Source organism: Sus scrofa, chromosome 10 (assembly GCF_054392235.1).
Source record: "Sus scrofa isolate SSC_HxYL_T2T_F1_AM1 chromosome 10, Sscrofa_HxYL_maternal_Yorkshire_Landrace_v2.0, whole genome shotgun sequence".
NCBI classification, from domain to species: Eukaryota; Metazoa; Chordata; class Mammalia; order Artiodactyla; family Suidae; genus Sus; species Sus scrofa.
Genome location: NC_139392.1, coordinates 4,409,459 through 4,427,946, shown reverse-complemented (window position 1 = coordinate 4,427,946; position 18,488 = coordinate 4,409,459). Strand labels below are relative to the sequence as shown.

General features: G+C 39.9%; 1 protein-coding gene and 1 long non-coding RNA gene across 2 annotated transcripts in view; both read right to left on the bottom strand.

Moving 5' to 3' along the window:
• LOC146398768 (uncharacterized) overlaps window positions 1-18,488 on the bottom strand; it is a 690,556-nt gene that overhangs the window by 559,967 nt on the left and 112,101 nt on the right. The window lies entirely within an intron of this gene.
• LOC146398769 (uncharacterized) lies at window positions 8,967-16,202 on the bottom strand. The gene is made up of 2 exons (XR_014818204.1): window positions 11,656-16,202; window positions 8,967-11,381 (listed from the first exon to the last, which is right to left on the bottom strand). It is a non-coding gene; the product is annotated as an uncharacterized LOC146398769 (long non-coding RNA).

The window sequence follows — 18,488 nt, the reverse complement described above, 5'->3', positions numbered from 1 at the left end:
AGACCGTTCGCAAGTGTCCCGGTCTCACACCACAAGGTAAGCAAGGGCAAAATACTACCTTTTCCTTCCTGGAGAACACGGCTAGGACCCAACTCAGCCAATTAGACAGTTAGTCCATGTCCCAAAGACACAGGGACCAATGTGGCATTGATCACTGTGGTAGCACAGAGAGTCCTGTGGTAGCAGTGACACTGAAAATTCAGTGGCAGTCAGGTCAGGGTGGCAGGAGGGGTATCAAGGGTGTGTCCTAGTGATTTGCTTGTTTTAGGGCCACACTCACGGCATACGGAGGTTCCCAGGTTAGCTATACTATAGTATGCTATATAACCCTATACCAGAGCCACAGCAACGCCAGATCCGAGCTGCATCTGGAACCTACACCACAGCTCATGGCAATGCCCGACCCTTAACCCACTGAGCAAGGCCAGGGATGGAGCCCATATCCTCACAGAAACACCAGGTCCTTAACCCACTGAGTCTCAACAGGAACTCCCCCCCCCCTTTTTTTTAAATAATGCTATTATCTTCTCATTTCACCTAGTTACTATCAACTAATTTTTCAAAACTCAAGCCAAGTGTTGTATTTCCTCTGTCTCCTTGACAGCGTTTTAACTGTTGAGTTTAAGACTCCAAATCATGTATCGCTCCCTTCTCGGGGTTGCAATTTTACATGTTTTACTGGTAGTAGTGACTGCTGCAGGCTCCCACACTCTAAGTTTGATGAGGATGGGGACTATTTTTCACTGAAGTATCCCCAGAACACATCATAATGTCTTCCACAGAGCAAACATTCCGTAAAAAGTTGCTGAATAATAAATGGGAAAAATGAATATATATGTATATCTTTCCTCTTAACTTCTTTCCTGATCTGTTATATGTGATTATCATCTCAGAATGTTGGTTTGTTTATTCTCAATGAGTATCTTTGGTGCAGCTTACATTCTGCAGTAAGAGACCTTCTTTGCATTAATTTACATTGTTAGACCTCACTTTTCTATTAAAGTCAAGGCAATGCCAACTATAGGAACAAAGAGCAATTGAAGAGGAATCTTTACAAAATGCCTCAACTCCAGAGAAAGCTTACATATTTCCCTCCGCCTCCCATCTCATCACGATGAAAAGCAGGAATGATGCGGTCAGGGGGTAGCACCAGACCATGTGTCAGGGAAAAGACTAACAGGGGATCCCCCTACCCTTGTACTGAAGTTCTCGCCACTGGTCTCTGCAGGCCTTCGGGTGTGAGGACATCTCTTGGTTCTGTTATCCTCATGGGTTCTTTTTTCCTTTCCCTCAAATCTCTCACACAGTCTAACAGATAAGAAAAGCCCTGGACACCACCTTTGGGGGAGAAGGCATCTCTCCATCACCTTTAAAGACCATTTACAGATCAGCCAGTCCCCAAAAGTTAAAGAGAGGCACCTGATATAATTATTTTAGACCTGATTCTGGGTTCAGCAAGTAGGAACACTGTGCTTCTTTGGAACCAAACTAGTCCCCCAGGGAAAACACCAGTAGAGTTCAAAGGCCCTGGTGAAAGTGAAGCACCTTAATTTCTTGGCACAGCCCTTCCACTGGGAATTGCAGTGGCTAGAGGCAGTCCTTATGGCTTTATGGGTGCTCAGTCCTAACTCTCTGTCCTAAATCCTTCGGTGACACATGAAACAGAAGGCTTATTGCCACATCTACAACTCACTATGAAGGCATACTTTTTGTAATACAACATTTTCACATTTGTTGAAATTAACAAAACAAGCAATATGACTGCAGTAAGCCAAACAAATAAAGAGCCCTTAGAAAACAATGAAAACCAAGCAAAGCAAAGCAAAAGATGCCACATTAACCCTAGTTTTCCAGCTGAACCAGATTTGATCCATTTCAAGGTAGGAGGTCAAAACTAGTTGGCTTTACGGTTGCTGTTTTTTGCTGTCCTAGTTATTTAATCACTCCTCTCAGGTACCACCTAGGTACCATTTACTTTTGAAGGTATCCAAATGAATTAACCAAGTTCACTAAAGAATAGGAAGATCCAAGGGAAGGAAGACAGAGCACTAATAATAGAAATTTGAAAAATAATTTTAAAAAGGAGACTGCCCTTCATAAAAGAAATTTATATCTTATTCTATCATGTTGTCTGCAGGGTTTTTTTTTTAACAATAAATAAGAACGTGTACTTTTAATTGATTTAGCCCCAACTATTGTCTTTCCAACCTCATTATAGAAATGTTATCCATTTAACTCATTGAAGTATTTTAAAAATATTTTATCCCCAGCAACCCATTTTTAAAAAAAACAACGTTATCCTCTGCATTGCTTTACTCTTTTCTTCTGCTTCAAGATTTTTCCAGTTTCCTTTTTCTCAATTACCTTTATCTGCCCCTCTCTTTCTTCAACCTGCCATTTTTCCCCGTGTCTGTCTCTGGAGACACACACGCATCTCTTTTTCCCATTCCTTCCCTTCCTCTCTCACTTTCATACTCTTACTCCTCAATTTTTTATTCCTTTTTTGACTACCTTTTTAAAAGTTACCTTTTCTTTTCTCTTTATCAGGGGAGGAAGAGTATGAGCTATTTGGGGACAGAGAACCAAGAAGAAAACCTTTAACCTCTCCTCACCTGAAAATAATTGAAAATCTTCAAGAAATGACAGTATTTGAATTGTATTCTATATTGAGGTTTATGTTAAGGTCAGAAATCTCAGCTGAAAATCTTTCTTGCTTAAAGCAGGAGAATGGAAATGCCAACCTGTCACATGGCTTTGCTTTGGATGTAATCTCAATTTACCTGCTATGGGAATACGTCAACTGTCTAGTATCATTTTCTTTTTTTTTTTTTGTCTTTTTGTTGTTGTTGTTGTTGTTGTTGCTATTTCTTGGGCCGCTCCTGCGGCATATGGAGGTTCCCAGGCTAGGGGTTGAATCGGAGCTGTAGCCACTGCCCTACGCCAGAGCCACAGCAACGTGGGATCCGAGCCGCGTCTGCAACCTACACCACAGCTCACGGCAACGCCGGATCGTTAACCCACTGAGCAAGGGCAGGGACCGAACCCGCAACCTCATGGTTCCTAGTCGGATTCGTTAACCACTGCGCCACGACGGGAACTCCCTAGTATCATTTTCTAATTAAATTGTTCCAAAGGTGATACATTTTTGATTGTGTAACATCATATCCATTTTTCCGGCATTAAATGCTTAAAACTATCTCTGCCTCTAAGTGTTGTCCCTTGCCTTTCTACAATAAGCAACATGTGACCATCGTCCAGGGGACACTTTTCCTAATGTGAAACCTAGAAATGAAAGTTGTCCTCGTCATCCACAGTGTTGCATTTAAATACAGAAGGCTTTTCAGGCAGCTGCTGAGAGAATACAAATTTGAAAAAAAAAATCTTAGATCAACAAGTGCATTTCAATGTTATAATTATTGCTTCTATTCAAAAGTGATAGAAAAATGTCACAGAACTGTACTAGAGCAATGATGCCAAATTTTGTCATACAGGTTTAAATGCCATTAAAGCATAATACACATACACTGTTTTATGATGCTCATAGTTTTCTGGAGAAAAGAAGGAACACAAACCGCTAGCTTTGTTCTGATTTCACAGTGCTTCATTCTAAGAAATATCTTCCTCTGTGAATACACTCAGGTTTTATATTTATACAAATGCAGTATGTCTCATTAGGGCCTTCTCTTTTTAGCAAAATTAGGCTCCTACAGAAAAAAAAATTAAAGAAAAGCTGTTAGATGTTTATTGAATCAGAGAAATTTAAAGGAAATGGGCATTGACAAAGCTTCATGCTTCAGCTCCTGAAATGGTTGCAGCATCTCTGAATGAAGGAGCTCTCTTGGATTAGCAAGTCAGAATCAGTACAGTCCCTAAGTAGGACAGGATCTCAGGAAATGTTTATATGATGCATTTGCATAAAGGATAAGATGAACATATTTTTTAATGTTTTTGCTTTTTTAGGGCCGCACCTGTGGCACATGGAAGTTCCCAGGCTAGGGGTCCAATTGGAGCTGTAGCCGCCAGCCTACACCACAGCCACAGCAACGCAGGATCCGAGCCATGTCTGCGACCTACACCACAGCTCACACCAACACCGGATCCTTAACCCACTGAATGAGGCCAGGGATCAAACCTGCAGCCTCGTGCTTCCTAGTCAGGTTCGTTAACCACTGAGCCACAAAAGGAGCTCCAAGATGAACATATTCATCTACTCACCACATAGGTGACTTCAGGGCACTACGCTTTCTCGGCATAGGGAATTACAGTGAATAAAGCAATGAATGATGCATAGCTGAACATTAAACCAAAATAAATTAAAATTAAATACAAATTAAAAAGTAAATTAGAACAGGACACATGGTGATAAATGCTATGGAGAAAGAAAAAAGCAGGCGAGGAGAAGAGCAAACATGGTGATGATGAGGTGTAACTAACTTTGGTGATCACAGAAGCCTTAGCTGTGAGAGTGATACTTGCGCTAAGACCCCCTGGATGTAAGGAACTGAGCTGGAAAATATGGGAACGCTTTAAGCCTAGTCAATACCCCAAGCAAAAGCTCTCAGGTAAGAGCTTAGAGAGTTTACGAAATAAAAAGGAGAACAGTTTTAACTGGATGGAAGCGATTGACAGTAGTAAGGGATGCTCACAAGGCGAGTGTGGCATCTTCTCAACTATCTGCAGATACAGGTCAAGCAGATCAAACTTTAGATTTAGGAGGTCCCGTCATGGCTCAGTGGTTAACGAAGCCAACTAGGAACCATGAGGTGGCAGGTTCGATCCCTGGCCTTGCTCTGTGAATTAAGGATCCGGGGTTGCCATGAGCTGTGGTGTAGGTCACAGACACAGCTCAGATCCCATGTGGCTGTGGTGTAGGCCAGCGGCTACACCTCCAATTCAACCCCTAGCCTGGGAACCTCCATATGCCACGGGTGACGCCCTAGAAAAGGCAAAAAAAAAAAAAAAGACAAAAAACCCCACAAAACTTTAGATTTGGTTACAAATAGCATAGAGATAGTATATTTGCTCATTTGGGACCATCTTAAAGTCACTCATCTCTCTTGATTACTGTATGTCTTTCTACAAAATCACTTACTAGATTTCCAAATTTATAGTCCAAACACGTAATTCCCAATATAAGCCCTTTTTCCTACCGACTTTATAGTTATACACTTGAAATTACCACAGGCATGGCCTGATGGCACCTAAATACTCAACACAACCCACATGAACTCTTTGAGGAATCAAAATGGCCACCGCTATAGAAAATCCTCTTTATATACTTCACCAGCCAGTTTCCTATCCTCTTGAACATCAGACTCAGATTTTATCAATGTCACTCTTGCTGTTAATAAAAGTTTATATTTTCCTGATGTCCTTTTCAACTTGTTCGGCAATGTGACTAAATGTTGCTGAATTCGATGTGAGTGGCAGGGTTGTCTGGGTCTGACGGTTTAAGGAGAACCAGCGTCTGTTGCTACATCTTCCTGCAATGAGGACATAGTAAGTGAAGATCTTGGACCGTAAAGTATGTGATGAAAGCTTGAAGATGGGTGTTTTGTGCTCAGATGGCAAAATAAAAAGTTGAAAACTCTGCTTATCGATGATACCTGTCAACTTTGACACGAGTTTGGGATGACCTACCTCCTTATTTCTTCCATGTGACATTAAAAAAACACCTTTCCTTCATCTAACAATTTTTATTCTGAATTTTTATGCTCCAGTGAACCTGATCCACTTAAGAGATGCAACCAGTCTTGTATTGGTCCAAATGTAGCACCATCTTTTATTCTGCTTTAATTCACCCTATCTAGTACCAGTACTTGGCAGTAACCTTCTCTTTAGTTGCCTTTGGCTGGCTAAACTATCTGAACCATCTCTTCTCTAAGTAACTGCCTCTCTCTGATTACTTATAATACAGGGACTGAAGCAGGTACCTAAGGGTGTCTCCAGTCAGTTGCAAGTGATCCTACACACACTTAGTTATCTCTAAATCTGTACAGACATTTTTTCCTTCCCTGTTTCTGTTCAAGTTTTGCTTGTCGTTTAATTTCATTAGCATAGCTTGCAAAGCTACCCTAAGACAGCTGCAATTTACCTTTCCATAAACAACATACCTGGCAGTACCATGTTCCATTTGTCTCCCATCCCCACTTATGCATCAATCACAGGGAGGTAAGTTCCATATCGGAGGCTGTCAGACACACATCTCTATGTACTCTCGAACATGCCTGAGTGGTCCTTACATTTTTTCATCAAACTATCAGCAAGACGTGACAGTAGAAGTTCACATGGATGTAAAGTAAAACACACTCAGCTTGAAATGCTGGGATAAGGACCTCTCGGCAGTTTGAACTTTGGAAATTTCCTCTCTCTCTCTGAATATCAATTTTATAATCAGTAAAATGTCCACAAATAATGTCCTGCTGGTTTTGGCTAAAAAACTAAGTTTAGCATATTAGCCTAGGATTGGGAATTCCTGTCGTGGCTCAGGAGAAGCAAACCTGACTAGTATCCGTGAGGATGTGAGTTCCATTCCTGGCCTCACTCAGTGGGTTAAGGATCTGGCATTGCCCTGAGCTGTAGTGTAGGTTCAGGCACGGCTTGGATCTGGCGTTGCTGTGGCTGTGGTGTAGGCCAGCAGCTGCAGCTCTGATTGGACTGCTAGCCTGGGAACCTCCATACGCTGCACCTAAGGGCCAAAAAAATAAATAAACAAGTAAGTAAAATATTAGCCTGGGGTTGAATCCTTGATGGAGCAAGAAGTAAATGCTCTATCCCTGCATCTGCAAAACATGTAACCGTATGTATCCTATGTGGACAGCATATCTGTAATAACTGTTCTTAGATATTGGCCAAGAGGCCTTTGTCGCTTCTGAAGGGAAACTGTCAGCTTAGAAGGGGGAAGACATCACCGAAACTCCCTACTTCCAGGTACATTCCAGACCGAGGGGCAGGTAAAGAATTCCAAGCAGCTATCACAGCCTTTCCAAGAGGAGACCATCTAAGCTTGGGAAGTCTGAGGTGGCTGGACATGTTCAAGCCTACAAAAAGGCAGGAGGATATAAAAAGAGGCCCAGAAATCAATACGAGTGGAGAACTCACATCTTGGCTGAAGACTAAAACGTCAATATATGAGGTGACCTTCTACAGCATTGAGCACAGAGGAAAAGGGAAGCGGTAAGCTTTCCAGTTTACCTACCTCCCGTGGGGTTGGGAGGCAGTCCCCCCAGCCACAGTGTTACTCTTCCTTCACCACTGAAGGATTCAGTAGAAAGGTCATAAACAAAGACCTCAGTGGTAAAGTTACGTAATTGCCAGGGAAAAGCTATTCTACACCTGCACAAACAAATCTCATCAGCCAGACCTAAAACCATATGTGACTTAACAGATGTGGTTGGAAGAATAGGCTGGAGAGCCTTATAGAAAGAAAGAAACGTCAACCTTTCCTTACATGTTAAATGTAAAATGTCATTTGTGACTGATCATAGACCTAACTGCAACTAAACATTTAAACTATGAAAACCCAGAAGCAAAAATAGTAATATACAGGAGACAATCTCTACAAAATGTGGATAAGCAAAATGTCCTAGTACACAATAAACAGAAAACTTAAACAATTGCTGGAGTGGATTTTATCAAAATTAAAACTTGTCAAAATTGACCATTCGGAAACTAAAAAGGCAAGCTACAGGATAAAAAGAATAAAAGTTTTTCCTTTTTTCTACCTTTCTTCCTCCCATCCTTCCTTCCTTCTATATCTATCTCATATATACATCTGTGGCAACGGATTTTGAAACAGAATATATAAGGAACTATTGCATCTGAAGACTAAGCAGACAAAAACAATACAAAGGCAAAATATTTGAACAAAGTGTTCATAAAAGATGAATAAATAGCAACACACATGAAAAAATGCTCAATATCATGTCATTAAGAAAATAGAAAAACAAGATATCCCTACAAATACACAAGAATACCAATATTAAAGACTGACAGTTTCAAGCCTTAAAGATGATGGAAGCAACTGACACTCCTATCAACTTCAAGTGTGGCTTCAAAATGGTACAAATCATTGTAAGAGACATCCTGGTAGTTGTTATAAAATTAAACACATACTTCCCAGGGGACCAGCAATGGCACTTCTGGCTATTTATCTACCCAACCTATTTCTACGCCAAGACTTCTACACAAAATCTTAAAGCAGCTTTATGTATAATATAACAGCATTAAAAGGCAAACAACTCAAAACTGGAGACAATGCAAATGGCTATTTGGTGTCTTAGCCACCAGCTTCTTGTGTGTGTGTGTGTTTTCTTCTTCATCTGAAAACTGTTACTTCCTTGTAGACATCTAGAGAAAGCATATGACTACCTAATTAAATTTATATTAGTCTTATCAGAATTTTCCAAGCAGGCAGGCTATCTCAAAAATTTCTGGAAAAAGTATTGATTGATTGATTTGAGGTCAGTTGTCTATCCTTGGTCCATTACAACCAGATTGGCCACATGATGCCAAATAGGACGCTGAGTCTCATGGAACCTACTAATTCTACTTTCATCAGCTGGGTCTGTGAATGGGACTTGATTTAGAAGCATCAGCTATGTAGAAATATCCCAATATCATGAACAAATGTTTTAGTACAAACTCATAAACAGGAAAAAGGAAGAGAGCAAGGAAGAAAATAACTCAAATTATTATGCAGTCGATGTGCCTGTGAAAATCAAAGCGATATGAATAATAAAAAATGAAACTAGGTTGCTTTTCCATTTGTGTACAGTAGGTTAAATATTTTGAAATGAGAAAGGCTACATTCAATTATTATAGTGGAACTGATGCTTAGCCATCTCCTTCTCAGTTATCTGATACACAGATTTGTAATATATTTCTGTCATTTAAGAGTATTATTTTTAATTTTTATTATTATCATAACAAATGAGATACCACTGTAACTTGCAAATATTTCTATCTTTTATTTTTTTTGCTTTTTAGGGACAAATGTGGGGCATATGGAAGTTCCCAGGCTAGGGATTGAATCCGTACTGCAGCTGCTGGCCTACATACACCACAGCCACAGCAAAGCGGGATCCAAGCCACATCTGCAAGGTCTTACCACTTAGCCACAACAGGAACTCCCACAAATGATTTTTAATTGATTGCATTATGGTCAACATAGCTTGAGTTTTTTTTTGTTTTAACAAGTATGCTGATGATGATCCCTCTAGCTATAGATAAGACATCAATTGCAATAATATAAAATATCACCATTTCAGGGGAACACTGTATGTGTTTTTCATGAAGATATTTATGTTGCAAATAATTGGACATTTGCATGGAAACTGGAATAAGGTGGTTACAATGGCTTATTAGACTGCATTGGCTGCTGGACCACAATGAAGAAAAAATCAATTAAAAAGGATACATATCCTGTTTAATTTTTACTGCACCATTAAAGTATTTTCCTAGCCTTAGCATTCATTACATTTTACTCATCTATTTTTTCTATAGAGAGTCTAAGTGAAATGAAAGGCTCCGAGTAGAGTTTATGCCATGCACAAAATATCTGTGCTTATTGCCACTATGTAGCTGATGGACCATAAAGCATGATGCTTTTGAAGGGCCAAATATAAAACAGAGCCGTTAAAATGTATCACATCATTTTACAGATTAGGAGAGTGCTAAAATGCTATTTCAAAGATGTCACAACAATTAAGCAAAATGACCCCACCAAACATTTGTGAGGTTTAAAAATGCAGCCCCTCGTAATTTAAATCACTCATTTGACATTTTCCACAAAACCAGAAAAACCCCTCATTTTTATGGGGTAAAGAAACATAACTGACTTGCACTTTCCTTTCTTACTTCAGAAAAATCTGAGGAAGGAAGAGGAGTATAGTCTTGAAGCTTCAACAAGCCTAGCCTTAAATTCCTGACTTCCCAGAACCGACTAGCGCTGATATTTTCAAGGTCAACCATTTCTTTGGACATGAGCAGGAGCTGGTACGTCAACACAAATAGCATTGATATCAGGCTTTAAGATGGGAACCAGTGAAATTATTTTTTCTTCAAGCTCTCAGGACAACAATATAGGAATTGGAAAATTTTAGCAGATGCAACTGAGGGTGGCAAAATGATACGCCACATGTGAAAATGTTGTTTTGTTTTGTTTTGCAATAATTATGACCATTATGGAATTCTTAGATGTTTGTTTTTAGGCGTCTAAAAGCGAAACCGAATGCATTCAGATATTTGTCATTAATTAATGAAGTAAAAGAAAATATTTAAAATACCATAGCCATTATTAATTAATAAAATATACTCATATTACATTTTTTCCAATAAAATATTTTCACTTGTTTATTTCATGGTTTATAAATCAACTGCACATATTGTGAGGGACATTTTGCCTTTGATACATTTCACATCAGCCCCACTTGCCTTGCTTTCTATTTTCCAGATCCTGTCTTCGTTCTGGGAGAGACCTAACTCCACATGGATGATAGACTCAGTAACATTCTCCCATATCTTTTATTTCCACATTTTTAATGATTTTTCACAACATTCCAATTCAATCTCTCTTCCCACAGTCACTGTGTTACTTTCTTGGGGCTAATGTAGCCAGTTACCACAACATGAATGACTTAAAGCAACAGAGTTTTCTCTCTCAGTTCAAAATCAAGGTGTGGCAGGTCCTCCCTCCCGCCAGAGTCTCCTGAGGAAAACCCTTCCTTGCCAGGCTCCGGTGGCTCAAGCATCCCTTGCCTGGTGGCTGCCTGACTCCAATCTCTGCCTCTGTGTTCACAGGATCTTAACTCCTCTCTTGTCTACCCCTTAAAAGGATATGGGAGATTGGATTTAGGATCCACCTGGATTAAACCAGGATGATTTCATCTTGAAATCTTTGATTACATCTGCCAAGACCCTTTTCCAAATAACATGGCATTCACAGGCATTAGGATATGGGTTTATTTTGGAGGGGCCTGCATTCTAGGCACTATCTTGTCACCATCTCCGCTTTCTCATTCGGCCACAGCCTTTCTCACTTGCAGCTCTTCTGGAGTTTGCTCCCATCTTAGGAACCCCAGTCATTTTTTCCCTAGATTCCTACAAAACTCTAAGATCCTTCCTTGATTCATTTTCCTTCCTAGAAAGCTCAAACCCTGTGACTCATCACATAAACTGTTTTCTTATAAATGTTGCTCTCATCATGACATTGCCAATATTCTGTGAAGCCCTGATCTTGAAGCAGGTCCATCAAGACTCTGATCGGCACACAGGATTTTCAGAGCCGTTGAGTTTGTGTGCACATGTGCACCCCCACCCGCTGGCATTCTTATAAATGCATGATAGCTAAGAAATCTGGGCCATGAGTACTCCTTGGCAGCCTATTTTGACTTTTTTTTTTTTTTTTGTCTTTTTTGCTATTTCTTTGGGCCGCTTCCATGGCATATGGAGGTTCCCAGGCTAGGGGTCGAGTCGGAGCTGTAGCCACCGGCCTACGCCAGAGCCACAGCAACGCGGGATCCGAGCCGCGTCTGCAACCTACACCACAGCTCACGGCAACGCCGGATCGTTAACCCACTGAGCAAGGGCAGGGACCGAACCCACAACCTCATGGTTCCTAGTCAGATTCGTTAACCACTGCGCCAGGACGGGAACTCCCTATTTTGACTTTTCTAATTAGATTTCTTAATCTATACAGATCATCTTTAACCTACTTCATTTTTTTTCCAAATATGTTTTTCTAAAATTTCCTCATTCCCTTTCATCAGGTAGCTATCCAAAACACTCTCAGTTTTCCCTAGAAAATCTGTATCTGTTCACCAGTTCCAGCACAAGAGGCCTTCTTCACCTTTTACCACCATCCGTGCCTTCCATCCCATGGTGTATCTGGGGTCCCTAAGACCACCCCAAGTTGCCATGATTCCCTGGACAGGCTCCTAAGACTCAGTGTACACTTTACTCAGGGTCAGATCTGTTACAGAGGAGAGAACACAGAGCAAAATAAGCAAAGGGAAAAGGTGAATGAGGCAAATACAGTCCAGAGAAAACTGGGCACAGGCTTGCAAGAATCCCCGCTCGGTGGAGCTACGTGGCACACCCCAACCTCTTCTAACGAGGACTGCAGACGTGTGTGAAATGTTGTCTAATAGGAGATCTCCTTAGACAACATTAGGGTCTCAGTACCCTTTGTTGGGGGCTGGTCACTTAGGCAGGCACCCTCTGCCTTCCACACACCGAAATCCCAGACTCCAGAAGGCAGGCAGATGTTCAGCATAAGACATGTATGTTTGCGCAGAGAATTCAAGCACAGGGAGCCCCTCTTATCAGTACTGAGAATGGTGGGAAGTCTCCTGAAATCCACATTCTCAGATGTCAACCATGGGCCAACTTTGAAAGATCTCCACAAGGATTGCAACTGCGTGTCTTCTCTTGTCTGCATTTGTGGACGTCTGCTTTCCTTTTCTCAGGACGCTTACCCTTCATGTAGCATTCCCTTTGTTTCCTATACTCAACTTTTATACACCTTGGTCCTCCCTGTTTGCACATTCTTGTCATCCTTAAAACAATTTCATATCTTAAAAAAATAAAATAAAAATCCCCAACTCATGTTTTCCTTCGCATACCACATCACATAGCAGTATTTTCACCTTCACATGCAACAATCTTGAAACGATTCTCAGTCATACACCTTTCATTTCTTCAGTTAGTTCTCATTCATCTAACCACTAACTCTCTCCTTAAAACCCTTCGCTATAACTGCTTTAGTGTAAATAACCCACTGACACTCTGTTTGCTAGATAAACGCAGCGTTCTGATGATTTTAATCTGTCAGCAGCAGGTGAACGGTTTGTTGACTCTCCATTCCTTTGAGAATGGTTTTGTATCATGACTCTCGGATCACCTCTCAGGCTTCTTTCCCTTTGTCCATCCTCTAAATCTTAGTTAGTGCAGGGATTTGCCAAAACCTGCTCTCTGCCTTATATAAATGACTGACCATTCTTTGTTGGCCATGTATAAGCTTTTAACTTCCCATTTACATGTGGGTGGACAGAATCTCTGATTGATTTTAAAAATAATATAACTAAGCTAAAATTTCTCAAATGATAAAAAAATACTCAAAATCTATTTAAAACATGTGATAAAGGGGTATTACCCTGATAGTAACAAAAACTGTGTCATAAGGTCATACATTCCCCAGCCAGATCCATTAGGTAAGTGCCATAGCAACTGGTTCCTGTCCATTTCTGGGATCTCATCCAGCCAACCGATCAATCAAGCTCCATGTGCCAGACTTTGCATTAGCCACTGGTGGCAAACACATTTAATTGCTCACATAGTATTCCTTTCCTGTCCTCCTCACTAACAGTAGGGATGCCTGAGTTATTACGCAATTTCTATACTGCACAATTCCAAGAGGCATCATGTGCAAAATGAGGACACTGGGACAGGATCTTTATTCTGTTTAAGGAAGCAATACACCTAGCTCAAGACTTAAATAAGTGAACCCAGGAATCAACATTTTTAAAGCTCTCCTGATGATTCTAATGACTTGCCAGAGTTGAGAACCACCGTCAAAACTAGGCACAAAAATACTGTTCCCCATTTTTTCAGAGTTCAGTATATGGGTACATGACCAATTTGGACCAAGTTCAGATATAGGCTGTCTGAGTGGTGTTCTAGCAATCAGGCTGGCTTTCCTGATAAAAATGCAAGACAAACTACTAGATCAACCTCTCCATTCATCCCTCTGACTTATTCGAAAGCTGATAGGATGTCTGAAATTGCAACTATCATCTCAACCCATCAGGCAACAAGCATCATGACTCCAACCAACACATTACGGATGGCAGAGCAGAAAGATGAGTGAAGGCTATGTTCATGGTAAGGCTCTTAAACCACTGACCTACCTATTAACTCGTTTTGTATAAAAAACAGCAACTCTTTTCTTTGACCACCATTAATAATGATTTGTACTATTTCACAGCCTTGAAGTACCAAGATTTTGTTCTTACACCAGGTTTCTTTGTCAGGTAGGTTGGGGTAAAGTAGAGAAACCTTTTGTTGGCTGATACTCATTCCTTAACAGTGCTATAGTCAGGAAAGTAACCATCAGTTGTGATCAGGTTACACAAGCAAGGACATTCTGAAAACATGCATGGCATTTGATTACCCTTAGCAGAAAATGAGGCAAGCTCCTAACTGGTAATCTACAAGATATCCAAGGACTCCCACAAACAGGAGATTTAATAATAATAATTATAGCCAGTATTTAGAGAGCACTTACATGTATCAGTTATGTCCTAAATACTCCACAGGCATTAGTTCAATCTAATCCTGACAATAATCTATTTTATTATTTACCCCATTACAGAGATGAAGGGAAAAAGGGCACATATAGAACAGTATTAATTTGCCCATTGTTTGACAGCTATTAAATGATGTGATCAGAATTTGAACTCAGACAATCTTGATTCATAGGCTACTAAGAAATTCAGCATCCAAACTTTTTCTGTAAATTCCAGAATATACAGCCATGTACTAGACACTGCCAATGAAAATCTCATAGAAGACAAAAGTAACATATATATAACCTTAAATCTGAGCTTCTTCTTATTTCAAAAAAGGGTTTTATCATCTATACAGAAGTCTCAACGAGAACTCTTTCTCTCACTCTGTATTTCTGCTTATTGACCCATCATATACAATCAGTCATAAAGTCACATAGATTACTGATTTCTTTTTTAAAAACATGACCCTATAATAAGTCATAAAATTATTTGGATAATAATCAGTATTTTTAAAATAAAATAGAACACCATCAATAACCACAGACTAAAAATAAAACCGATTCCACCAAATGATCATTTGACAGACATATATTCACGACAGAAACTCGGTAAACTAGGAATAGAGGGAAACTTCCTCAACTTGACAAAAGAAAATCTACAAAAACCTACAGCTTACATCATACTTTTTGGTGAGAAATTCAAAGCTTTCTCACTAAGAACAGGTAAAAAGCAGTATGTCCTCTCTCAGTATTCCTTTTCAGCATCTTACTGGAAGTTTTAGCTAATGCAATAAAGCAAGCGCAGTATATAAGAAAAAAGATAAAACAATCTCAGGTGACAAAATTGTCTACGTAGAAAACATGAAAATCTACCAAAAAACTTCTGTAACAAACAAATGATAGCTAAGGTTGCAGAATACAAGGTTAATACACAAAAATCCATTTCTAACCTAAAAACCACTAATAAACAAAGGAAATTTGAAATTTAAAATCCAATACCATGTACATGAGCACCCTCCAAAATAAAATGTATACATCTGACAGAATATGTACAAGATTTACATCAAAAAAAACCCGTAAAACTGATGACAGAAATAAGAGAAAAACTAAATAAATGGAGAGATGTTCAATGCTCATGGATAGGAAGACAGTCGAGATGTCAGTTCTTTCCAGCTGGATCCATACACGTGATGCAATCTCAATCAAAATCTTGGCAAGTTATTTTATGAATACTGACAAGCTGATAACCATAAAAGCCAACACATTATTGAAGATGAATGTAGATTCAGAGGATCAATACTATTCAACGTCAAGACCTACTACAGAGCTATAATAATCAAGAGAGTGATCCTGACAAGAGACAAGTTGATTAAGAGAAGAGAATAGAGAAACCAGAAACAGAACTCCATATAAAGGCAACTGATCTTTGACAAAGCAGAACAATGAAGCAAAGACAGTGTTTCCAAAAAATGGTGCTGGGAAATTTGTGCATCCACGTGCAAAAAGGAAGAAAAAAAGGAACAAAGTAGGGTCTATATTTTACACCCTTAACAAAGATTAACCCTCAGCGAACAACAGACCTAAATATGAAACATAAAATTATACAACTCATGGAGGACAACAAAGGAGAAAACCTAGGTAATCATGTACAAGGTGGTAACTTTTTAGATACAAAATTACACAACTCATGGAGGACAACAAAGGAGAAAACCTAGGTAATCATGTACAAGGTGGTAACTTTTTAGATACAACATAAGAGGCATGATGCATAAGAGACGTAATTGCTACAATGTCAAGAGACTGGGAAAAATATTTGCCAAAGACATATGTGATAAAGGACCATTATCCAAAATACACAAAGAACTAGGAAAAATACAATCCATTAAAAATGGGGGAAAGACCTTGACAGATACCCTAAAAGAAGATACATACATTGCAAATCAAAATACAAAAAGATGCTGTACATTGCATGACATTAAAGAAAGACAAATTACAATAACGACGTATCATTACACACCTATCCACAACACTGACACCGCCAAATGCTGGCAAGGACATGGCATAACAACAACTCTCATTCACTACTGCTGAGGACGCAAAATGGTACAGCCACTTTGGAAGGAAGCCTGGGGGTGTCTTACAAAACAAAACATACTCTTGCCATACCATCCAGCTATCGCATTTATTTATAGTCACCCAGAGGAACTGAAAACATATGTCCACACGAAAACCTGTACACAGATGTGTATAGCAGGTTTCTTCTGCTGTAGTTGCCAAAACTTAGAAGCAACCGCACTGTCCTCCAGTAGGTCAATAGGTAAGTCAATTGTGGTAAGTTCACACAATGGGATATTACCCAACACTTTGAAAAAAGAAATAAAACTGAGCAATAAAATCATGAAAAGACATGGAAGAACTTTAAATGCATATCTCTGAGTGAAGGAAGCCAATCTAAAAAGACTACAAACTCTCTGACTCCAACTACATAGCTTTCTAGAAAAGGCAAAGCAGTGGAATAAAAAGACCACAGGTGCCAGGAGTTGTGAGTTATGGTGGAAGAGGGGATAAACAGGTGGACCCAGAGGGTTTTTAGGGCAGTGAAATCGCTCTGTAGGAAACCCTAATAACGGCGTGTGTCAATAGACATTTGTCCAAATCCAGAGCATTTACCACACCAAGAGTGAACCATAATGTCAGTTATGGACATTGGGTAATTTTGATGTGTCAACATAGCTTCATCTCCTATAACAAATGTACTAACGGGTGGGGGATGTTGAAAATAGGGGAGACTAGGCCTTGTGGGGCAGGGGTATATGGGAACTATCTGCCCCTTCCCCTCCATTTTGCTGTGAACATGAAACTACTCTAAAACCCTAAAATCTTAACCAAAAAAAAATCCGGCCAAAAAAAAAAAGTCATTAATAAATACAAGATATTGGGAGTTCCCTTTGTGGCTCAGCAGTTAACGAACCCTGATAGGATCCGTGAGGAAGTGGGTTCGATCCTTGGCCTCACTCAGTGGGTTAAGGATCCAGCCTTGTCATGAGCTGTGATGTAGGTCACAGATGCAGCTCGGATCCTGCGTTGCTGTGGCTGTGGTGCAGGCTGGCAACTGCAGCTCCAATTCCACCCCTAGCCTGGGAACTTCCATATGCCTAAAAAGCAAATACATACATGCATACATACATATAAGATACTGATACAGATATATACATCATATGAGGTATATATGTACAAATTTGCATATATATGTGTAATTGATATATTTGGTTATTTGATGTATCACACACACAGCCTTACAGGCAGTTGCTAAGTCTCTGGAATAGTCTCTGTTCTTTGATTACAACTCACACTTCATGTTCAGAGAATGCATTCTGTCTTTTTGTATGCTTTTCCTGTGTGTATTTTTATTTTTACTTGTATCCCTTCTGGGGTGTGATGGCCTCTAGTGCTCCTTCCAAGCTCATGTGATGTATGAGATTTTTTTGAAAAAAAAAAATAAAAAAGATGTCCCATTATGTATTCACATATGGGCACATGACTTGAGGACTGAACAGCATCCTTAGGCAGGGAAGATACTTTACAAACTGCTCCCTCTGCTTTCCTCTCTTTCCTTCCCTCCCCTCTCTTCTCCCTCTCCTTCAGACACACACACACACACACACACCCCTGATGGCAGGCAGTCTTGACATGGTTACTACCATGACCTGCGACTGCTTGTTTCCTTGTCTGTCTGCCTGATTAGATGCCAAGACCCTTGAGAAGAAAAGTTTCACTAACCCTGTCCATCATCATATCACCTCTGACAAGCACAGTTTCTGGTACAATGTAGACACTCACTTCTTCATTCAACAAATCCTAAGTGAGCACCTTCTATGTGCCAGTCAGTGTTCTAGGCACTGGGGAGTGTAAGAAACAAGAAAATAATCAATCTGTCTACTTTTAGAGAACTTATCTCCTCATGGAAGCTGTCAAGAAAAATGATAGTTTATATTACTCAAAATAAGGCTGATGGCTTAACTGACCCAAGAGGCATCAAGAAGCAGGTGAAGATTGGGTAATTTCCTGAGTCAAAGCATGTCTGAAGTTTTCCTGGCCAAGAATGAGAGAGTATGTTTCACTGTGGTTTGAATCAGGTTGCAGGGTTCCTTGTCTATAAGGGCTGGAAGTGTTCAGATTGCTTTGTGCCCCGGGCCTGGGA